A 26,092-nucleotide genomic window follows, 5' to 3' on the forward strand; every position below is an offset into this window, starting at 1 on the left:
AGAGCCATAACCAATCCTTCTACGTACACAAACATGCACGTAATGCATCACCCAATCCTTTGAAATACACAAACATAACTAATTGGGAAAAAAAGATATCAAGATTTTCTCTCTCACCAACATGTATTTGTGCATAACAACATCTTGCTCAAACAAACACATATATTATGAAAAATCAAGATCTAGTCTAGTAATAAACATGCATAATGTCATGTAAAGCAACATGCAAAGTTGATAAATCAACACAATTCGAAGAACAATTCATATATAGCTCAGATGAGGAGGCATATCTCGACATCTCGACAATCGGTGACATCAATATTGCTGCCTAGAACACTGTCGCGCATTTGATTTACCTTTACGTTTTGTTGCTTCGGCCTTATGCTCTCAGGTTAGACGGGGGAACTTTGATGTTAGGAAACAGCGTATTGGGAAACAGCGTAGCGGCGTCCTCCACTAAGAATGATGCTTGTACGGCGGTGATGAAGCGGCTTGTGGAGTGGTATCCCGGAGATGCAGATATGGAGATGAGAGTTCGGGGTGTGATCCGGCAATTTCCAACATTCCTCTCTATGGAGAAGGTGACAGATGTGGAGCTGCTACTTGCGAGCTTCTACCCAGGGTGGAACAAAACTCACACACACAACGTTGCTGGTCTGGTCTACAAAAGAGAATGTGTAACAAACTTGGGCACTCCAAGTCAAGAGTCTACCGCGACACGACAAGAATTCACTTCAAAACAGTTCACAGTTCACAATTATTCGACATGGCCCGCCGAAGTTCCGTGCCTAGAAAACATTGGCGCCCCTTTCGGTATTTCTTTTTGTATTAATCTGCAACTCAAAGTACAAGGGAGTGGGAGACTCTCACTCTCAGACTCTGCGTCCAGATGCTCTGAGATGTGGGAAGCCTGACCACACTTATAAAGATTTACAAGGGATGCCAAAAACAGAGCCTCAAAAGCTTCAAACTTAAAATCCTTGCAATAATAAAGCAAAAGCTCTCTCTCTCTCTCTTTTCTCTTGCAACTTGCATAGCAAAAAAGCAAGTCCAAAATCTACCGTACGAAAATCTACCACATTAGCCTTGGAGCAAAAATTACGTCAGAATTCGCACCGCAATTCACTGGCCAATCCGTATGATGCTGCCATGTCAGCACTGCCGCCACGTCAGCATTCCCTGCTGTTCCGGGACTTATCTTTCGTGCTTAGGAAGGGTGGACCTTAGTAGCACCTTCAATAATCTCAAATGGCGCCTTCCCCGTCGAAGAGTGTATCGTGTTATTGTAGGCAAAATCCACCAAAGGTAAATACTTTTCCCATTGAGTCTTCTGATCCGAGATGTAAGACTTCAATAAATCTAGTACCACTAAATTGGCAATCTCACATTGCTCGTCAGTCTGCGGGTGGAAAGATGACGAGAACTGCAACCGCGTGCCAATGTTCTCCCAAATAGCCTTCCAAAAAAAACTCGTGAATCTCGGGTCCCTATCGGAGACAGTCGTCTCGGGCATGCCATGTAATCTGAAGACCTAGGCCACAAACACTCTCGCTAAGTAATCTGGCTTCACTGTTTTCTTCACTGGAATGAAATGAGCTTGCTTGCTAAATCTGTCAATAACAGTCCTGATACCATCGTGACCACTCTATGTTCTCGGGAGATAAAAAATGAAATCCATTGCAATACTTTCCTAGGGGCGGGTGGGTATGGGTAAAGGCAATAACAATCCCTGTGCTTTATGCCTATCAAACTTGACCTTCTAGCATACCAAGCAACTGCGTACAAATTTGTCCACATCCTTCTTGAGTCTTGGCCAAAAGAGGTATCTCTCTATCCCTTTCAAGGTTGTAGCGATGCCGCGGTGACCCGTAACCTTTTCCCTCAACGGCTGTGTAATGCACAACTTCGTTTTCCTCATCAAGAGCCATCCCGAATGGAATATCCCTCTACTATCTCCCCATTCTGTATCCGAGTGAAAATATCTACAAAATCTGTATCTGTGGCATACTGATCGACCATATATAGCAGAAATAGCCAGAACCAACGACTTCCGGGTCAAAGCATCTGCCACCAAAATTATTATGTCCCTACACATGGACAATTTGGAAGTGAAACTGTGACAAAATGTTCGCCCACCGAATCTGCTTTTCCGATAGCTGCTTCCGTGACAAGAAGTAGCGTAAACTCTGATGGTCTATGAAGACAGTAAAATCCGCTCCGAGTAAGTAATATCGACATTGAGTAAGAGCATGGATAATTGCCGAAAGCTCTTTCTCATAAACCTGTGCTGTCAATTCCGACCTTGAGCACAATCGGCTCTCGTAGGCAATGTCATGGCCTTCTTGCATTAAGACCGCACCCAGACTACGACCACAAGCATCACAATATACTTCAAATGATTTCTGCAAGTCCGGCAAAGTCAAAATTGGTCATGTAGTCAATTTCTCTTTCAATGTCTGAAAGACAGTCACCTCTGTGGGTCCCCATGAGAAAGGGACTCCTTTCTGCGTCAACAAACGCAAAGGGGAAGCAACCTCTCCAAACTTTCTAATGATCCGCCTGTAGTACGAACACAAGCCCAAGAAGCTTCTAACTTCATGGGCATTCTTCAAATCGGGCCAATCACGGATAGTCTCTATCTTGGCCGGGTCCATCTGAATTCTGCACTCCTGCTGCTAACACAATGTGTCCCAAAAAGTGTATCTCTGGTAGGAAAAATTCACTTTTCTTTGCATTAATCATGATCTCGTAATGCTTGAAAGACCCGTAGCAGTTGTTCTCTATGTTCTGCCTCACCCTCGGAGAAAACAATGATGTCGTCAAGAAAGTGCCAACAAATAGTCTGTACTCTCGAAAAATCATGTCCATCATCCGGTTAAATGTCGCAAGAGCATTGGTTAGGCCAAAAGGCATAACCAAAAACTCAAATAACCCAAAAGTCGTCTGAAAAGTTGTCTTGTAGACATCTCCCGGCGCGATTCGGACCTGATGATATCCGCTCTTCAAATTGATCCTGCTAAAACACGAGGATCCCTATAGTCGGTCAAGTATATCATCGATCCTAGGAATCGAAAATGTGTTCTTGATGGTAATTTTGTTGAGAGCTCTATAATCGATGCACATTCTCCGAGATCCGGCTTTCTTCAAAACCAACAACGCTGGAGAGCAGTATGGTGAAGTACTAGGCTGGAGAAGACCCTTTCCAAGAAGTCTTTCAGTTGGTTCATAATTTCTTCGGTCTGGGCTTGGCTCACACGGTAAGGTGGCCGGTTCGGTGGTGTGCTTCCAGGTATATGATCAATAGTATGATCCTTAGGACGAGCGGGTGGTAACTGCCCTGGCAAGCCCTCTGAAAAGCAATCGGCATGAGTATGGAGAAAATCTTGGCGTTCTTTATCAAGTTCAGACATATTTGTCCTATCCTCACCATTCAACTCTTTCAAAAAGATCGAGTAAACAAACAGACTGGATTTCATTAATTTGGAAACGGCCGAAGCCAATACAATAGGGACAGACTCGCCCTTATGTTTTACATCAAGTACAATAGTTCGGCCCTTCTCTGTAGTCAAAGTCGCTTTTCTCGCCCGATAGTCGACCACGGTGTTGTTCTTATGGTACCAGGGAATTCCCAAGAGGACATCACAAACTTCCAAGGGCATTAGGTAGAAGTCCTCATGCCCCAAATACCCCTGACAATGCAACCAAAGTTTGCCAATGACAGGCGTAATCCCAATGACTCATCAGTTCTTGAATGGAATCTGACTTTTTCTCCAAGCAATGATCTTGGATCTCTGTAGGAAGTCCCAAGGTCAACCGCTCAATCTGTTCTTTGAACGAGATCTTCTTAAATGAAGAGGCTGGTAGAAAAGAGCTCCAGAATCTCTCGCAGTATGCATCCAATGTATCCTTCTTGGTCATCCGAAGATGGTTCCAAGCAGTTCGTATGTCGCGTTCGTACTCTCGAATCAACCAAGAAGAATTTAAAAGCCTTTTAAATTTCAGCCATTTAACTCACGCTGTCTTGTTCAATAGAAACGTGGACCACCAATTTGAGCATTTCCCTTGAAGTAAGAGGTAGCCCTCCAAATCTTGGAGTGGGAGGCTCTTACTCTCAGACTCTGCGTCCAGATGCTCTGAGAAGTGGGATGCTCTGAGAAGTGGGAAGCCTGACCACACTTTATAAAGATTTTACAAGGGATGCCAAAAGCAAAGCCCCTAAAGCTTCAAAGTTAAAAGCCTTGCATTAATAAAGCAAAAGCTCTCTCTCTCTCTCTCTCTCTCTCTCTCTCTCTCTCTCTCTCTCTTGCAACTTGCGTAGCCAAAAAGAAAGTTCCAAATTTGCACTACGGAAATCTGCCACGTCAGCCCTGCAGCGGAATTACGCCGGAATCCGCGCCGCAATTCACGGGCCAATCCGTACGATGCTGCCACGTCGGCATTGCTGCCACCTCAACACTGCCCTGCTATTCCAGGACTGCTGCCAGCCGGGGGCGGGTGTGTGTGAGTACTGGGCAGCCACGTCACAAATTTGTGACAGAATGTAAGTTCACACTTTTTGGCCTGCAGGAAAGGCCTTAGTGTTGAGCAACCTTAGGCGTTCTTTCACGGATGTGCTCCACGTGGGCGGCTAGCTCTTTTGGAGGGAGGGCGGGAGGGAGCTCATTGTTTCTGTTATTTTCATCTAGGGTGTGGTTCGATGGGCAGGTAAAAATCGGGCACCCATTTACAAAGTACCATGACCCCTTTTGAGAAGGGTCAATGTGCCAAAGCCTCTACCCTAGACACCACTTTCCCAGAGGCATTACAGGTTGAAGGACTTGTGAGGAATCTTCAATGGGATCAATGCCTTTTGGAGCCTAACTGCTTAGTTAAACAGCTGCTAGAGCATTTAATTCTTAGTGATTGTAATTTTGAGCGCATTTCAGCAAGCTGTGCTGAACCTTTAGTTGTAAGCCTTGCCCCATGTGTTATTCTTAAACTTAGGGGCTTTCCTTTGTCATACTTGAATACAGGAGCCCTTATCAAGTTTTACACAGGAACAGACGGTAGTAGTAGCAGCTTTGATGACAATGTGTCTCTGGGTGAATTAGTGTCAGAGGGGGAGGCATTTTTAAGGAATTCTGGGCCTGAACGACAGTCAATTGTTCTTGGCGTCACTGACATGAAAATGATGCAGTGGTTTCGTATCACTCTGATCTAAAGTAGACAATCACCTTAATGTTGCTAGGGGCTTTGCTACCGCAGATGTTATGGAGAGCATATGTGGATTTTCGCATGCCAAACCTTTCGTCTTGGGCGCAAAGACGAGTCTGGCAATACACAGGCTGCCATCCTCTTGGAGGGTGGTCAAGCACCTAGGCTCTGGCTTGACAAGTCATGTTTACTTGGTTGGTTGTCTCACCCACCAGTAGATTTGCTGTAAAAGCCCTTCAACCTGGTTTTGATCTCCTTGATGATATTAGGTATCTCGAAGCTCTAGCCGGTGTTAACGGAGTACCCAAAATTCACCAAAAAGTTCACTGAATGATAACTCTAGAACCTGTAGGTGACCTATTTCTCACCTGAAACTTTGGGTGAGTATCAAGTTGTCATTGGCTGATTTGGTGGTTATTCTTGAATGTGCCCATCAGAGAGGGATAGTGAATTTTAATTTGAAGTCTGGCTTACAATATTCCAACGCTTTGTCTATTTTTTATTGTTCATTAATATCAGTTATTTTTATGTAACTTAATGTAAATCCTCAGTTATCATCTGTGCAGAAGCCCGCCGCCCCGCTAACTTGAAACATGTGTTTGTGCTTTAAGACATGATTTTGTGCTATAAACTCAGCCCTTTCATTTCAAAGCACCCCTCTTGGCCAGTTATTTTATGGAGTGAAAACGCTGAATACGCTGATCTTGTCCTGAGAAAATGCTAGGACTCCTGGATTGACTGTTGTAGGTACCTGCCTCCTTGTGTCCTTGCTTCTACTGAGTGCCCAATGGGTTTCTTTCATAGTTACTTTAGCCATATGCCCTACCTACATTTTAAACAAGGATAAATGGAAAGTCACTTATCAATAAATGACCTGTAAGAGGTGGTTCACGCCGTTACCGGTAAAATGCCTACAAGATGAAATTCATGTTCTGTGCAAGAGAGGGTATGCAACTATAACCGGCCTAGACATGCACGTCCTGCTAGAGGCTCACAAAAGTGCCAAGCTAGGTCATAAGCTAAGACTCATGCTAGACTATAGCAGAAGCATGTCCATGTAGTGCAACTGAAATGCGCACATGACATCCCCCCTGTTAAAGGTGAGGCACAACTGCCGAACTTCTATTTGTACTTGTGATGCTGACTGTTTTTTATGCATGTGGATGCATAATCAATGAAGATTCCTCCGAACGGGTGGGTACTACGGATATAGATCTGTTAGTGCGATGTAAACACCTATCATACGAGTTGCTAGGTAGCGTAACTATTGTTGCAAAATACTAGCCTTTGTGCTGACTCTGCCTACCGAGCAAGTCATGACCACTCAAATAGTCCTGTCGTAAAAACATTGCGGGTGAAGTCGAAAGGTGAGGGTCCTTGGAGGTAAATTCAAGGGTTTCTTGTCGACGGAACTGGATGCACGCTACATGCAAATGCGAATGCAGAAGAGGCTAGAGATCGTGTCTCCAACTCCTTCCATATCCGCATACGAGGCAAGTAGATCCTTGTACTCAAGATCTGGGTTCTCGTGTATCCGATGTCAATCTTCCAATGAAGATGGGATCTAGTAAGTCCATGGGCGGGACTTAAAGATTCCTTAAGGGAAAAAGAGCTGGGAGAGGTTCTTTGGATTCTTGGGCCTGCTTAAATTCTTGATGGTTCCTGGGTACTTTTGGGGTTCTTCTTTAGGTTCTTTCCTTGAGTTCGCGATGCCGAAGCACGCACAGAGCTCTGATACCAATGTCACGTGCAGCGGAAGTGTTTATGGATTTAGCTCGGATCTAATACTCAAACAACAAATACAAGGGACACTTTATTTCACTTGAAAGAACTCCACTGATGTGAAAGAAAGAGACGAGAGAGGAAAAGAGACGACATAGGGATGTTGGGTCCCAACCTTCCAAGGGCCCCCTTGCTCTGTTGCGAGGGCAAGTATTTTCTTTATTCTTACACAAATGCTCATACAATGACTAAATGCTGAGGTGTTGATGCTAAGGGGTACTGAAGATGTGGTACTTGATAACAACGACGATGACGATGATGTCGACGACGATGATGCTGACGACGAGGATGTCAACCAAGCCTGAAATCTATAAACCTTAGGTAATCTTTTGTGGTCTGCTATTCTGGCGGTACTCTTGGGCTGCAATGGCTGAAATGCAAAAATGCTAGCTGATCAGGGCTGAATCTACAAAGTGCTGGCTGCTTTAGGCTGAAACCAAAAACGCTAGGCTGATCTGGGTGTTGATGGGAAACCCGGCGAGGATCTGCAAACCGGATGGTGCAAGTACTCGTGAGTCTTAGTGCTGATATGAGAACGTAGGTTTTATGGGCTGAAAACATTGGTCTTGTGCTGCTGAAAACGTTGATCTTGTCCTTAAAAAAGGCTAGGGCTCTTGAGGTATTGCTTGACTGGTGCATGCTTGCCTCCTTGTGTCCCTGCTTCTGCTGCTTCTACTGAGTGTCCAATGGGTTTCTTTTAAAATTCTTTTAGCCATTTGTCTTACCTACATTCCAACAAGGGTAAATGAAAAGTCACTTATTAATAAATAACCTGTAAGAGGTGGTTCACGTGCTAAAATGCTTCCATGACGAAATTCATGTTCTGTGCAAGAGAGGGTATGCAACTATGACCGGCCTAGACATGCACGTCCTGCTAGAGGCTCACAAAATTGCCAAGCTAGGTCCTAAGCTAAGACTCATGCTAGTTTGTAGCAGAAGCATGTCCACGTAGCGTAAGTGAAGTGCGCACGTGATAATTTTTAGCTCACTGGTCTCTTTTGAATTTAAACAGGTTCACACATTTTTTTAAAAGTGACCGGTATGAGGTGGGCAGCCACTCTGTTAAAATAAAGCAAGACAAAAACCGTCTTTTTTCTAAAGCTGTCAGCGCAAGCTCTCTCTCCTCTGTGTGCTTTTTGTAGAGGTAGCAGCAGTAGCAAAGTCTCCCTCGCCGCTGCCACCACCATATCTTTCGACTGCATCGGATGTCCCAATCGATAGTACCCCTTTTTAAAAACCCTTTTATTTTTTATACCCGGACATTGGGTCATATGTGACCTCCAAGGACGATAATAAAATCTCTCTCCCTCTCTCTCTCTCTCTCTCTCTCTCTCCAAATGGTGGTGGTACTATCGGAAGAGAGGGCGGCGCACATGCCACTGGCAAAGGTGGTGGTGGCGGCGGCAAGGGCGACTCTGCTACTGTTACTATCTCTACAGGAAGCACACAGAGGAGAGAGGAGACAGAGGAGAGAGAGCTTGCATTGATAGATTTAGGAAGAAGAGGCTTTGTGTCTTGCTTTATTTTAACAGAGTGACTGCCCACTTATGAGGTGGGCAGCCGGTCACTTTGAAAAAAAATGTGTGAACCTGTTTAAATTCAAAAGAGACCAGTGAGCTGAAAATTGTCACGTGCGCACTTCACTTGCGCTACGTGGACATGCTTCTGCTACAAACTAGCATGAGTCTTAGATTAGGACGTAGCTTTCACATTTGTGAGCCTCTAGCAGGACGTGGATGTCCACGCCAATCATGGTTGCATACCCTCTCTTTCATAGAACATGAATTTCATCATGCAACCATTTTACCACGTGAACCACCTCTTACAGGTCATTTATTAATGAGTGACTTTTCATTTACCCTCGTTGGAATGTAGGTAAGACAAATGGCTAAAGGAACTTTTAAAGAAACCCAGTGGACACTCGGTAGAAGAAGCAGAAGCAGGGACACAAGCAGGCAAGCACCCAACAGTCAAGCAACACCTCATGAGCCCTAGCGTTTTCTCAGGACAAGATCAGCGTTTTCAGCAGCACAAGGCCAACGTTTTCAGCCCATAAAACCTACATTCTCAAATCAGCCCTAAGACTCACGAGTACTTGCACCATCCGATTGCAGATCCTCGGCGGGTTTCCCATCAACACCCAGATCAGCCTAGCGTTTTTGGTTCAGTCCAAAGCAGCCAGCGCTTTGCAAATTCAGCCCTGATAAGCTAGCGTTTTGCATCTCAGCCATTGCACGTCTCGCCGATTGCAGATCAGCCCAACAGTACTGCCACAGTAGCAAACCCACAACACATTACCTAAGGTTTATAGATTTCACACTTGACATCCTCCTCGTCGACATAGTCAGTACCCCTTAGCATCAACACCTCATTGTATGAGCATTTGTATAAGAATAAAGAAAGTACTTGCTCTTGCAACAGAGCAAGGGGGCCCTTGGAAGGTTGGGACCCAACATCCCTGTGTCATCTCTTTTCCTCTCTCATCTCTTTCTTTCAGTTCAGCTGAGTTCTTTCAAGTGAAATAAAATGTCCCTTGTGTTTGTGCAGAGTACTAGATCCAAGCTAAATCCATAAACACTTCCGTTGCATGTGACATTGGTATCAGAGCTCTGTGTGTGCTTCGGCATCGTGAACTCAAGGAAAGAACCTAAATAAGAACCCCAAAAGTACCCAGGAACCATCAAGAATTTAAGCAGACCCAAGAATCCAAAGAACCTCTCCCAGATTTTTTTTCCTTAAGTAATCTTTGAGTCCCGCCCATGGACTTACTAGATCCCATCTTCATTGCCATGTCTTTGAAGGAAGATCGACATCGGATACACGAGAACCCAGATCTTGAGTACCAAGGTCTACTTGCCTCGTATGCGGATATGGAAGGAGTTGGAGATAGGATCTCTAGCCTCTTCTGCATCCACATTTGCATGTAGCGTGCATCCACTTCTGTCGACAAGAAACCCTTGAATTTACCTCCAAGGACCCTTACCTTTCAGCTTCACCCGCAATGTTTTCACGACAGGACTATTCGAGTGGTCATGACTTGCTCGGTAGGCAGAGACAGCACGAAGGCTGGTATTTTGCAACAGTAGTAAGGCTACCTAGCAACTCGTGTGATAGGTGTTTACATCGCACTAACAGATCTATATCTGTAGTACCCACCCGTTCAGAGGAATCTTCATTGGTTATGCATCCACATAAAAAACAATCAACATCACAAGAACAAATAGAAGTTCGACAGTTGTGCCTCACCTTTAACAGGGGGGATGTCATGTGCGCACTTCACTTGCGCTACGTGGACATGCTTTTGCTACAGTCTAGCATGAGTCTTAGCTTAGGACCTAGCTTGGCACTTTTGTGAGCCTCTAGCAAGATGTGCATGTCCAGGCCGGTTATAATTGCATACCCTCTCTTGCACAGAACATGAATTTCATCATGTAGGCATTTTATCGGCAACCGCGTGAACCACCTCTTACATGTCAATTATTGATAAGTGACTTTTCATCTACCCTTCTTGGAATGTAGGTAGGGCATATGGCTAAAATAACCATAAAAGAAATCCATTGGGCACTTAGTAGAAGCAGGGACACAAGGAGGCAAGTACCCACAGTAGTCACTCCAGAGGTCCTAGCATTTTCTCAGGACAAGATGAGCGTTTTCAGGAGGATAAGACCAGTGTTTTCAGCCCATAAAACTTGCGTTTTCATATCAGCCCTAAAGCTCCCGAGCCATGCCTAGACATTTTTTTTTTTCACCGCGCTGAGATTGTGAAGAAGGCCATAGATAGGATGAGGACTTGGAGAGCATATGATACTGATGGCTTAGTGGCTGAGCATTTTATACATGCCAAGGATCTTCTCGCAGAGCTTCTAGCAATGATGGTCAACCGTGCCATGTGTGAGGGCCTGCGTGATACTTGGAGTTTATCTACTATTGTATCTATCTTCAAGTAACGAGACCCTAGGAAGCTGGGAAACTATCGCACTATCATGATTGGACACACATTGGCAAAGTTGTACGCATCCATTATTGAGAGAAACTAGTGAGTAGATGGGTAGAGAGGGAGGGTATATGCACAGCCGGGCAGGTAGGGTTCAGGAGAGGTTTTTCTACTCTTGACCACATTCTGACACTCAGAGCCATTATTGAGGGGGGCAGATCACATGGGAGACTAATCTATTGTAGCTCTGTGGACTTTCACAATGCCCAGAGCTAGATTGATGCGCAGACTACAGGAGATGGGAGAACCCATAGAGCTGATTGGGGGGATCGTGGCGTTATACAGGTCAATAGTGGGGCATCTACGCACTCCACAAGGGGTTATCTACATTAGTTCACTCCACTATCGGGGTAAATCACGACTGCTCGCTCTCTCCTACTCTATTTGGTATGCATATGGATGAGGTTTCTAACCATATTGAGAGAGAGGGTGATAGAGGTGCACAACTGGCAAGGACATGGATTCCACTATTGTTATATGCTGACAATATTGTGTTGATCTCCGACTCCCTGTAGGCACTACAAGAGGTTGTGTGCTCTTGTGACGCTGTTAGCGACGGAAATACACTAGGTTTTTATAACCCCCAGCGTCGCTAAAACCGTCGCTACGAGCGTCGCTACGAGAGCGTCGCTATATGCGTCGCTATATAGCGACGCATATAGCGACGCCTATAGCGACGTTTACACAGAAGACTATAGCGACGCTCATAGCGACGCTAAATAGCGACGCCCGAGAGAATTTTTTTTTGGTGGCAGGGCATTGAATGCCCTGCCACCCATCAACCATATTGTACTTGATTCACTTTTTAAAAAAAGTGCAAAGATAGATAATAGACCCAAAATAGTCACCCACAAGACGCATTGTTTGCAAAATTGACAATTGTACACATCATAAGCAAAATGAATTGATTGGCAAATGTAATAGTGACAATTGTACAACATCATAGGCATAAAGAATTGATTGGCAAAAGGAACTGCGGTGACAAATGTAATAATATACATGGTTCAAAGAGACGTATAAAATCCGTCTCATGATACATAAGCTATGAGAAACCCTAAACTAATGCTATCTAGCTACGGCTACACTGACGTCGTCTAGTCAGACGTCTCATCGCGTCCAAGCGGCGTATCTGTCGGATTCTGCAAAAAAAGACAATAAGACAGCTTTCAGTAAGTATAAACATATAACGACATTTATAAAACAATACAAAAAATAAAAAAGAGTAAACCCTAATACTAACCATGCCGCCGTGAGAACTGAGAATGTCCATCAGGGCGTTTAAGCCCTTCCTGCCTGCGTACTCGCGCTCGTACGGTGTGGGATCACGTCCTGTCATCGACCACTGTCAAAACATACAACGATTTCATTATGTTAGAACTAAAAAACTCATAAACCCTAAACTATCGAACATGCATAAAGAGCAATGTGAAAACACTTACAAAATCGGCCTCAAATGATGCCCATCCACCGCTCCCCAAGTGGTGCGAGCTCCCTGCCTCTACTCGCGCTCTGGCTGCATCCTTTTGTTGCTTCCACTTGTCGGGATTCTCGCGTGCTGCTTTCTTCGCATTCTTCCAATCTTCTTTGGCCAGCCAATCTGGCCTGTTCCACCCATTCTTGATTGCTTTTTGCACTTCGGAACGCTTGTGTTTGCAGTACTCGCGCATTCGAATCTTCATCAGGTCTTCATTGAAACTCATCATGAAGTATGGTGATGACTCTGTTTTTTAAATCACTTGGTACTTCACTCCATTTGTTTAGTATGTAGTGTCTAAACAGCTGAGAGCAAAGACCACGCATGCGCGAGATCACCTTCTTGCCGTCATCATCCATGATGATGCCGCCGCTGAAGTCGACGGAGTAAGGCAAGCCCTCTGGCCAGTGACGCGTGAACCTGGGTGTCCCGGCAGGGGTCTCTAGCGGCATGTCGATGGGGGTACGGACGTCAGGTGTCTCCACCGGCGTCTGGGCCCTGAAGTGAGGAGTGTCGAGTGGGGTGGCTCCTGGCGGAGTAGGTAGAGGTGTGTAGCTTCTAGGAACAGTCAGCCGTGCAAAACCTGGCGTAGATGGCGATGTTGTGGCTGGTGTGGGGGCGGGCAAAGAAGGGGAGGGTAAAGAGCCTCGTCGAACACGAGGCGGTGTGGAGGCATCGGTGGCGGAATCCCCACAACAACCGCCACCGCCACCACTAGAGCGCCGGTGTCTAGACGAGTGTGAAGCTCGTCTCGTCGACGCCGAAGCTTCGGAGGGCGCCGAATGCTCCGAAAGAGAGGGAGATGCGGATGGAGTAGGAACGCGCGATGATGCGCCAGAGCGATGACGCTCCACGTACCACTGTCTCTGCTGCGGTGACAAAGAAGAAAGAAACTCCTCATCATCCATACCTGCATTAAACACACGAATATTTAAACTTAATATTGAATGAATAGAGTAGACAATGACGCAAAGACCATTAAATACAATGACGTAATGACGCATATAAATACAATGACGCAATGAATCGAGTGATAGAAGAGGCAAGTCGAAAACTCAGAATTTTCAATCAAAAGATGTGAGCGCGAGTAGAAAAGAGCGTTATACACCATGGAAGGTACTTAGAGAGCCAAAGCTTTTACAACACGGAGCAAAATTGTTCAAATACAATATTTGTGGCTTTAAGAGATCTCTCTCTCATCCTCGCATAACTCAGCATAACTTCCTATATCTATATAGAGCTCTCCGTTTAAACACATATCCTCTGTTTCATTTTGTAGCTCCTCTGCATGCACCCCATATAGAGTAGTAGCATCTTGATGCTCGTCTGGCACCACCGCAGCGGCTTCTGATTGAGCATCTTCTTTGATCTCCTCCATTGATGTCGTTGTGATTGGTACATGGTAGCCTTCATACGTCCTTGCACTACGAGGGGCTACCTCTATGACGTACCACCAGTTTGATGTAGACTTTGTAGGATGAAATATTACCTGCCAGAGCCACATAACTTACATGAGAGCTTTCAAGCACATAACTTGTAAAAGGGGGATGTTAACTATTTACATACTTACTTGTTCACAATGCTCGGGTAGTACGAAAGTGTCTCTTAGGTCAGTCCATTTCTTAGTAGAATCCACCTCAAGAAAACCAGACTCTCCTCTACGAACAGTAGCGTTGCAACCCTCTATGATTATCTTGAATCATTGGACGTCGAACAAGTCAACAAAAAATCCTCTGTAATCGATCCTCAAAATCTCTTGCAGCGTGCCGAAGTAAGTGAGTTCCGCAAAATCCATCCCCAAGTTTCGCAAAATCTTTCTTGCTTCATCTCGGGAATCTGGCATCACATTGTCAGCTGGTAGTATGTGCTCTTTCAGCAATCTACACAACATAAAAATATGATACAGTCGTGTAAAAATCTATCAGATCATTATACATTTAGAGTTCTATTAAAGTAAACTAATTGTAATAGATCACCTGAAAAGCGTTGTGACGCTAGTGTCACTCCATCCAAACTTTGCCTGCATGTTGAGAAGAACCAGGAGTGCTTTCAATCTAGACATACGTGCTCCATTATACAATGGCGTATCAGCTTCACTTTTCATATCATCATAGATAAGCCTTTCTGAATCCATGATCGTCTCGATCATTTCATCAATCTCGGGCTCAAACATTGCCTCGTTGGGAATGTGCTCTGCATGATCATCCCCCGATCTGTCAGAGGCTACATCTTGTGGCCTCACATATGCTGCTTGACCAAAGCGCCTGCGAACACGTCTATTGGGTTGCAAGATTGCTGCTTGTTGGCCAGCGTCAGAGGCCGACGAGTTATAATTGGCAACAACTCGATCTATAATAGATGGATCGAACTCGCCAAATTCGCGAACGTGCTGCAAAGAAACACGTCTTGTCCGTCGCACAGCATGCTTGCATTGATTACAAGGACATAAGACCCTCGTTGAGAGATAGGTATTTCGGTTGGACGGTCCCACATCCTCATCGCTACTCTAATGAGGATAAAAAACTTATAACCTGGACAACAAATTTAATATTCTATTGGCATTCTTCGTCTTATCTCTCTCTCTCTCTCTCTCTCTCTCTCTCTCTCTCTCTCTCTCTCTCTCTCTCTCTCTCTCTTTACCTCACATTCTCTAGTCATGTCCAATCCCCGCACACCTCGGTCTAGAGGTGCACGGAGATCAGAACCACCGGGTTATAATCTCGTCTTTATTGGTCAATACCTATATTTGTGGGTACAAGAAATCTACACACCCACGTCTACATGATACCGCATGTAGTGGACAACACCCCTTTGCCTCTTCTCTAGCTGTAGCACTTCACTTCATCTTAACATCTTTTCACAGTAGATCTTTTCATTGTTCGTCTAACTCTAAACCCTAAACCGTAAGTAATTCTTGCGTGGACTTGATCTAACGTAAATAAGCGTAAATCTAAATAAACGTAAATCTAACTAAAAATAAAGCTAAATCTAATTTAACGTAAGTCTAATGACTAGAGGTTGTCTAGATGGTCATTGTGTCGGGGATGTAGTGACTCTTGCCGCCCTGAAGATCCACCTTCTTCCCTATCTTCTGAAGACATTTCACCAGTACTTTTGGATCGACGGAGCCCACCATGAGTGAAGGCAACAATACCCTATATTCCATTGAGGGCTTTCTTCACCCGCTTCATGCAGGCATCGTAGTCTATGGAGACCTAAATCTAATCTAATATAACGTAAATCTAAATCTAGCTTAAATAAACGTAAATCTAGTTAAAAATAAACCTAAATCTAATTTAATGTAAGTCTACATATAACCTAATCTTTAACGTCTTTTAAGATAGTTTCCTACGACGTTATAACTCTCTTCTTCTTGTGTGTGTGCGCGTGTGTGGATGTGTGTGCCAATAAAAAGAGATAAATGGTATAACCTTTCTATCACCCATGCCAAGTATGATAGATTGATTATGCCATTTCCCTCTTGAATAATAGGTCTTGAGTTCAACTCCTCGTCGGCTAGATCTTTAGCTCTTTTAATTTTAATTAGTTTCCTACGACGTTAAATTAGTTTCTCTCTCTTTCTCTCTCAATGTGTGTGCATTTTTTTGGATCGTATGCATGTTTTCTCTCTCTTTTCCTCTCTCAATGTGTGCGTTTTTTGTTTATGCATGTTCTTTCTCTCTTTTCCTCTCTCAATGCGTGCGTTTTTTGTTTATGCATGCTCTCTCTCTCTTTTTCTCTCTCAATGTGTGTGTGCATTCTTTGTTTATGTATGTGTGTGTGCGTGTTTTTGTTTTTGTTTGTACTCTCTCTCTCTCTCTCTCAAAAACACTATGTGTGTGTGTGTATGTGTGTGTGTGAGAGAGAGAGAGAGGGAGAGAGAAAGAGGGGAAGGGAACATGAGAATGAGGAGAGGGAAGGAGCATACCTGGCTCTCCTTCCTCTCCTCGTGTGTGTGTGTGTGTGTGTGTGTGTGTGTGTGTGGAGAAGAAAGAGAGAGAGAGAGAGAGAGAGAGAGAGAGAGAGAGAGAGTGAGGGAGAGCGTTACCTGCTCCTTGCTTGAGGGCGCCGAAAAACTCAGATCTGAGATCTGAGTTTTTGGGCGCGCTCGGTTATTTTTTTACCCCAGCCGGCGTTGCTATGAGCGTCGCTATGAGCGTCGCAAATTTCTTTGTAAATTTGCGACGCTCATAGCGACGCCGGGAAATTTTTTTTGGAGCGTCGCTGTGTGAGCGTCGCTAATATGAAGAGCCTCTTGTAGTGAGGGGATGCAACATCACTGGAATGCTTTGCATAGGTTTGCCCACAATAATGGTTTGTCTATCAAACTTGGTAAAATCAAGGTTATGGTGTTTAACACCACCCCATAGTGGACCATGAGATCAGCACCCGCAGTCACATACAACCATGAGACAATGGAGTATACAGATGTTTACACCTACCTTGGGGTGGTATTTAGTGAATCAACATTCTCATTGGCGAGAGCAGCAGAGACTACAGTGACCAGAGCATATGCACCATTGGGTGGATTGGAGAGGATGTTTCACAAATTCAGCTTCAGGAGCCTCGGACGAAGCTCTGGCTTTTTGACACTATGGTGGCTTCCGCACTGCTCTATAAAGTTTAGATATGGAAGTCTTCATTGGACCATTACGGGAGGTCGGGTCGCATTGATGGATGGAGAGACATGGAGAAGCCTCTGGTCTCTATGATCTCGCGGCTTATTAGAGTCAAGGCTTCAGTACCACATGACATTATTCAAGCAGAGCTAGCTGCCCTCTCACTAGTGGTGGAGGCGCTTACGAGATCAATCTCTTATCAATCTCCTTCATACACTGCTTGATATGCCCGCCTAGCACTTGAGTCCTCTCGACGATTAGCTATGCACGGAGATAGAGCATCCGGTATGGAAAGATGACGTCATGGTTTCAGGTACATGGGTTTAGCATGGAAAAATTTGCCCCCTTCCCCAATACTCATTCCTCTCTGACTCTTACACAGTCCGAGATTAGCAAGCTCATCCGCCAGGACCTGACTCAGCTAGATACAGGCGGCACAGGAGTTGAGCATGTATATCGGCAGTCGATATTGCTCAAGTCTTTATAAAAGAAATTCTCAAAATACATAAAATCCTTGCTTGAATAATCAATAACTGTGATGCAAATTTTTCTCTAAGTTTTGGAAGGCAATGTTCCAATTCTTAGACACGTAAGTAAACCTAAGTTTAGCATATTATCTAGAGGCAGATGGACAAACTGAAAGAGTTTATCAAATCACTTAAGCTATGTTAAGATCATATTGTAGTCGGTAGCCAAGTCTTTGGATCGAAGATTTATTCTTAGTGGAATTTACATATTATTCTTCTTATCATAGAAGCTTGGAAATGTTCCCATTTAAAGCTCTTTATGGATAAGATTCTCTTATTTTTCTTAGAATGACTGACCCAAGTCTCCCAATGCCTATAGTTAAGAAAACACTTGAAGAAATGGATCATCACATCAAAATAATAACAGAGAACCTTAAGGGATCATGCCTGTAGTTAAGAAAACACTTGAAGAAATGGATCATCAAATCAAAATAATAACAGAGAACCTTAAGGGATCAAGTGGCAAGCTAAAAAGTTATGCTAATTTCCATAGATCTCTTAGATAAAGTTTTCCTTAGGGTCAAACCAAAGAGAAATTCACTCAAACTTAGAAAATACAAGAAGTTAGTATATAGATATTGTAAACGTTTTGAGGTTTTTCGAAGGATAAGAGATTAATTTTACGAACTCGCTTTACCCCTCACTAACATCTGTATAATGTCTTTCATGTCAACTGATCGTAAAGATATATCACAGATCCTCTTCTTATTTGAAAGATGAAGATACTGTTCTTATCACACAAAAAAACTAAGAACGAATTTAATTGTATCCGTTCAAAAAAATCAAATAAAGATAAACTCAAAACAAAAACAAAAAACTTAATAGTTAATGTACGATGATTTTGTCAAGAGATACAACAAATATAGATTTTTATTTCAACAAGCACATCTATCACATGATCACAAAAACAACTATCACAAGCCACACATATTACTTAACTCATTTATTGAAATAATTCAACATGTTATTATAGCATTCGTCTTATTGACTTGAAGTGAAGTGAAAAAAACATATAAGAAACAAACCAAAATTGGAATAAAGACATATTTTGTAGTGAGGCGAAACTATGTAAGCGATAAGATTTGCTTAAAGAATCTGCGATGCATTAACTTCAACACGCAGTAATATCGAAAGTCCAAATCTATAGCTTCGACAACTAGTCAAATGAACATTGTTGTGAAATGATCTCGACCCTAAAGTGTCACCCTTGTTATTCTTTAAAACGTCCATCATTTAATTTGGGTTATTCAAAATTTTCAAGTGAAGAAAGACAAAGCACTGATATCGCTCCATAAAATTTATCCTTACAGATTTACTTGTTTGTGTGAAGATAAAGAATGGCCAATTATAAAACCAGTGCATGCTGTCGATCCATAAAGCAAGGTAATGAAAATGAGGAAAAAGACATCGTAAAAGATTGAAAGAGATAACTCTAAGAAGTTCTTGATAAAATTATTTAAACATATATATATATATATATATGAAAGTAAGATTACTGTGATGGACGAGGATAAATTGTGTATTATATAAATAAGCAAACTGACAAAGAATAAATTGACATAACTTAAAAGTCAAAGGTGTAACTTGCAATTGAAGATTTATCATCATCCTTTTTTGTTTCCAATTGGTGGTAACTCTTTCTTTTTATTGAAAAGTTTGTAAGAGTCTTTTTTAGCTCTTACCCTTTTTATCAACACATTTAAGCAACCAACTTTTTTTGTTAAAAAAAAATCGAACAATTTAAGTGAATTCGGACTAAATGAAAACGTCAAAGCTTGCTCACAAGACACTTTAGGTGTAGGTCTACACCATGGAAGCGAACGCATAGGCAATGCATGTGAATTAATTTTCTATCTCAAAACAATTAACATAAAAATGTAAAAAGATAAGATAAATTAAAAAAATAACATAAAATAAAAAGATAAGATAAGCGAAATAAATAACTTGTTGAAAAAGTTTTGATAAGGAAGATAAGTTATCAAAATATGTAAACAGAACTTATCAATAAAGAAGATAAGTTATCAAAATAAGTTAAAAAACTTATCGATAAAAAAGATAAGCTATCAAAATAAATAAGAGCACTTATAAAAAAGGTTCATTGAAAGAGATCTTCTTTTCTCGTTTTACACTTTTTTCTATTTCTTTAAGATGCAAACTAAAGAGCAAGCTTGTAAAGAAAGCATCTTGCAAAAATACCTCCTACATACACACCCTCTCTTAAAGAAGCCATGGTTAAAATCATAATCAACATTGTCATAACTTGATCTTCTTATTCTCATTACATTCTTCTTTTACTACTTATCATAGTTTGAGTCTCCTTTGTTTCATTCCATTCTCACATTCAAAGTAGCACAATTTGTGGTCTTCAAGTGAAAATAAAGAAAAAGAGAGTCGACTACGTCATCAAGCTTCTTCAATGATCCTCAAAGAAAAAATAAGACTACTATATATATACTAAGATAATGTTCTTTTTTTCATGTTCATGTTATTGTATACTTTAAAATTGATTTTATTTTCATTTTAACTTAATTTCTACTTTAGCTCTCATTTTTTCATACGCAAGCTTTCTTCTTGTTTGCTTAAGAAGAAGAACATATTATTACATTGAAAATCTTTCATATACTTTGTAGAGAAAAAAAGATTCTTTTTTTTTAATTTAACTTAAATGCATAATTAAAGAAAAGTTATAAACTTTTCATCAAAGTATTTCTTTTAAAAAAATTTATAATGTCTCTTTTTAAAAATAAGATTAGTTTCATGTTTAATTTAAAAAATCCAATACTTAATTTGATCGATGACATTCATCTCCATTGAGTAATTAGGGTTAAAAAAATATAAATAAATTAAAAATTGATAAGAAAATTTTACAGAGGACTAGGAGATGATTATAGATATTAGTCACCATTCATCATGCATACTACTCTAATAAGTATGATCTTCATACACCTATGAATAAAAAGAATGCTTTCTACTCTCTCTGTGCCATATAAACTTGGTAATCTAAAGAACAAAAAAAAAGAACTTGAAATAACATCGTAGTTAGTGATTAGCAACGTTGTTATTTAAAGATTAAAAAGATACTATAATTTAAAAGAAAAAAAAATTGTTCTTCTTTTCAAGCAACAAAAAAAAGCTTGCATATGAAAACACAAGAGTTCAAGCATAAATTAGCTTAGAATGAAAAAAAATCCAATTTCAAAATGTGCGATACCTTAAAGATGACAAGAAAACATTATTTTTATATGTATATATATGCATTTATTTATTTAACAGTCTTTTACTTACTTTGAGGAATATTAAAGAAGTTTGATAACGTAGTTAATCTTCTTTTTTTTCACTTTCATTTGAGAACTACAAATTGTGCTACTTGGAATGGGAGAATTGAATGAGACAAAGAAGATTCAAGCTATTGCAAGCTTGAAAACTAAGAGAGAGAAAAAAAAAATGCAATGAGAAGAAGAAGATCAAGGTATGAGAAGCTTCCTTATGATTTTGGCCATGACTTCTCTTGGAAAGGAGACATATGTAGGAGACGTGTTCTTACAAAAGCCTTGACTATGGCTTTTTTAAGCTCTCTATAAACTTACTTTTTAGTTTGCATTTTAAAGAAAAAAAAAGTGTAAAATAAGAAAAGAAACTCTCTTTTTATGCACATTTTTTATAAGTGTTTTCACTTATTTTGATAGCTTATCTTTGCTATCAATAAATTACTTTTATTTATCTTTATAACTTATCTTCATTATCAATTCAAAATTATTTATCTTGATAACTTATCTTTCTTATCAAAACTTTTTAAAAAAATTATCTATCTGGCTTATCTTATCTATTTACTTTTGCATATTATTATTTTTGAAGTAAAAAATTAATTTTACATGTATTACGTATGCTCATGCTTCTATGGTGTAGAGCTAAAGTGTCTTTGAATACGTCTTATTGCTTTGATTTATCTCGAATTTATCCAAACTATTTTTTATTTTTTTTCAATCAGTGCCTTAGATGCGTCGATTAAAAAAGTAAGGGTTAGTTAAAAGCTCTTACAAATTTCTCAACAAAAAAGAAGAGTCGTTTTCAATTTGAAATGATTAAAAAATAATAACTCTTTAACCACAATTAATTATACCTTTAATTTTTAAGTTACGTTCTTCACTAATTTGTTCATTTATATAAGGCGCAATCTATCTTCGTCTCAAACAGTAATCTTACATTTATTTTTCTCTTTTTTTCATCTTTTTAGCAAAAACTTCTAAGGATTATCTCTTTCAATTCTTTAGGGTGTCTGCTCATTTCCATTACTTCACTTTATGAATCAACGATAGAAACTGCTTTTATCAATGGTCATTCTTCAACTTGAACGAGCAAATGAATCTGTAAGGAGAAATTTTATAGAGCAATGTAAATGTCTTCTCTTTCTTTACTTTAGAATTTTAATAGCACAAACCAAATAGTGAACCTTTGAAGGCATAACAATAGTGACACTTTGGGGTCGAGATCACTTTCACAACAATACTCGCTTAGCTATGATTATCAAAGCTATAGATTTGGGTTATTGACACTACTTATTGTTGTAGATATGTAATCAATCGTGGATTCTTTAATCGAATTTTTTCGCTTGCATGTTTCTTTTCTCACCATAAGATATATCTTTATCTCAATTTTGGTTTTCTTTTCAAAGGTTCTTTAACATATCACTGATTTGCTATAATAACATGTGGAATGTGCGGCTTGTGATAGTTGCTTTTTCGATCATGTGGTAGATAGGCTTATTGAGCTGTAAAAAATCTATATTTGTTATATCTCTTGATAAGATCATCGTATATAACTCTTTAGGATAAATTCCTCCACCTGCAGAACTCGAATTCAAGTATATAAAATCTTAAAAAGAAACAACGTCCGAAACAAAAAGATCATCTACAAAGCTACATTGCATAACTTGTACAACAATATTGGACAAATGATGGCAAGGACAAGACGCTCCATAAAATCAAACTTATAAGTAAAAAGATAGAAATTAGCAAGAAAAACAGCACAATTGGTTCCCATAGAGATACCAATTGTTTGCTTGAAAAGAGAGTCACCCACGTTTATATATAAATTATCCAAAAGAAAATCTAATCAAGATATGATGTCGATGTCATCTAAAATCTTGGTAAATCTTTCTTTTTTTGTCTACATTTACATTCTTACTTTTTAACCATAAGAATTCAAAATTAAAGGCTGACTTTTCTATTAGCAATGCCTTGTATCTATCCTTCTCAAGCTTGTACGTAAAAACTTTCGAAATAAGAGACTTGAATCTGAATTTAAAGTCCTCCAAATTTAGCTTTGTATATAGCTTTGTAAAGTCAAAAGTTTGGAGACATAAAGGAGAAGATTTCTCCTTTAGCCTTCTTGAAGAGCTCAAAAACTTTATAACAAAAATCACACCTACTGAATCATTTTAAATCCAACTTCAATCCCTAGGTACGTCTGCTTCGTTTAACATATTTTTTCACAATTCATTTATGCTAGGTAAGATGGCTTTGAAACAATATCTAAGCCGTTTGGAAACCTCGGTCAAAGAGGTGCTACAAGAACCAGCTATAAATCTAGGTTTTATAGGGTTCTTGTGGAACTTCTAAACCATATTTAAAAAAGGTTATTTAGGCTAGCACTTGAAACCAAAAGACTTACACAAGTCCTGATGTTTCAAGATAACCTCTTCCATTGAAAGATCACAACCATTGTAAGTGTGAGAGTTTACTTCACCTAACAAGCATTCTAAATATAACTTTTTTCACATAACAACAAAGTTACTAGAGTACTTACCTACGCAAGAGATTACAAAATCATGATGAAATTTTCTAAGAGCATCACGATCAGAAGAAGATAAACTATTCTTTCATGAAGAAACGTTCCTAGAGCAAGATGCTAGCTTCAAAGAAGCTTTCTTGAGGACTACAAATTTTTAATGGGTGAAAACACCGTGAACTCCTAAAGACTCATCAAACTTTACCACAAAACTAGAAATTCCTTTCTCTATGGCTTTGAGAAGGCAAGAGTCATTTGAGGAAGAGAGCCTATATTTAGTACCTCTTGAAAAAAAGTTTTTCAAGGAATCAAAAGAAAGAATAGAACAATCGACAGTAACTACATGACCCAAAGCTCCATTTACATAACAAGAAAAGACAGTTTTACTACAAGGACAATCAATACTTGAGATTGCTAGCCTTTCTTGCTTATTAAGATTACGCCCGATGTCACTATAGTTGAAATCTTTTTTCCTAAAGTTTTCACATATATGAAAGCTACAACGGGATGCTTTCATACCTTTCTCACACAAGGAGAGAGAGCATCCAAAGCTTCTTGAGATCTCAAAATAGAGCTTAATCCAATCTTGTCTAAGTCAGGGGAGGTAAAGATAGTTATCGACAAATTTTTCTTTCCAACTAAGGGATTTTTCATACTAAGACACTTGAACTTCAGAAATTTGCCAAAGAGTACTATGAGACTCTCTTAGCTCCAAATCTTCAAAAGAGTAGTGCTCAAGGGTATACAAGAGCTTAAAAAGGATCCTTAATATATAACAAAAAAAACCCAACTCCATGGCTCTAAATAGGTAAATCAATACTGCATTGGGAGATCGTGTGACGGCCCAGGACGAAGAGATTGCGTCACTCAAGAGGGAGCTCGCTGAGGCACGATTACAAAATACACTTGAAGGAGAATTACAAGCTTCAATAATAGAAGAGCTCAACACGATCAAAGAACAAGTGCGAGCCATTAAAAAGGGGGAAGAGCAACACAAACAAATAACGACCTCTTGGGTGGATGTTATCACAAAGACGCAACAAAAGGCAGATGAGGCCGAGAAATGGATTGAGGTTGCCAAGAAGGAGAAAAGCAAGGAAACAACAACGTCCACACCCCACCATAATTAACATGACACTAGAAGAGGAGCAAAGAAGGCATGTGCGCTCTCTACATGTGAGAATTTGCAGCCTTAAAGACAAAATAATGTGGACGAAGAGGTAAGAGAACTCATGGCTTTGATGGGGGTTCATGAGCCGATGCACTCAAGAGCATGGAGTAGGCAACATGAAAAATGGGAGCAAGGGGGAAACCTCGAAAGAAAGGACACTCATCCTTCATTTTTTATTCATGGAAGCGAAGAAGGACTTTTTGAAAAAGAGACCAACTCTTAAGAAAAGGGGCATCTTTCTCGGGGATGATCTTACCCTCTCAAAGATCGCTCATATGCAGGAGGTAATGCCAGAGATTAGAGCGGCAAGAGTGGTGATATTGGAGCCACGCTCCACATGATGGTGTGAGACCTATGAGACCGCATTCAAAGTTGCTACCTGGAATTGTAATGGATCTATGCGTCTTGATGTGGGTGCTTTTGAGGAAAGTTTTAGTGGTAGAGACATCATCTTCTACTCTGAGACACGTCAAGCCCCTCGGCAGACTATGCCTCACATTAGTGGATATAGATGGGAGACCGCCTGTAGATAGGAGACATGATCAGAGCACAAAGGGCGGGGCTCAGGAGGAGTGGCATTGTTATTCAGGGAGGAGTTGCAACCATTGATACATATAGCTCACATGGATGAGCAAGCTAGGTACATGTGGGTGATACTGAGAGCAGAGATAGACATATATCTTTACATTACTATTTGCTACTTTCCCCCGAGTACATTAGTGTATGCACCACCCAGAGGACAGTCCCCCTTTTCTGTTTTGGATGATGACATCTGGGAGTTCTCTAAAGATGGTGACATCATCATTTTAGGGACTTCAATGCTAGGAATTCCCATCATCATACAGTTTTTTATGATAATTCAGAGGAGATGCTGAGAGAGCTGGATGTTGCAGAGACGAGCCTATCCAGACCATCACAAGATGGGGAACATACTGAGTATGGATGACACTTGATAGACATGGGGATCGCACATGGATTGGTCATTTTGAATGGCCTACAGAGATTTCTTGATGCGGTGGTTTTTACATGCTTTCCACACAGACATGGAGCCAGCATAGTGGATTATGTCATGGCACAGCCGAGTCTCATCTCTAGTATCCAGGATCTCATGGTTGGACCATGCTCTTCTGTCGCGCTGACCATCTCTTACCAGTTCAGCGTAGCACACACAGACAGCAGCCCCTACTTGCTACATTTTCATGCAGGAGACAGACTATGTATACATAGATGGGATCTACAGACACCTGTGTACAGAAGAGCCAGGGCGACCTCTGGAGCATCTTACTAGTATATTGACACAGACATTACATGATGCAGCAACAGAGGCATATCCACACACCCAGCATGAGCAGAGACGCTGATAGGAAGGCCGCGAGACTAGAGCTAGACTTCAGAGGAGGTGCTTTTGGGGGACATCACTCACCGATAGTCACAAATTGACTTCCGACGCCTAGTGCGGCGGAAGAAGAGGGCATTTTTGGCTCGCCTAGAGAAGGACCTATACCAACTATTCTTGAGTTAGGACTCACGTGAGGCATGGCAGCT

This window comes from Adiantum capillus-veneris, chromosome 28, assembly GCF_014529385.1.
Source record: "Adiantum capillus-veneris isolate H3 chromosome 28, ASM1452938v2, whole genome shotgun sequence".
NCBI lineage: Eukaryota > Viridiplantae > Streptophyta > Polypodiopsida > Polypodiales > Pteridaceae > Adiantum > Adiantum capillus-veneris.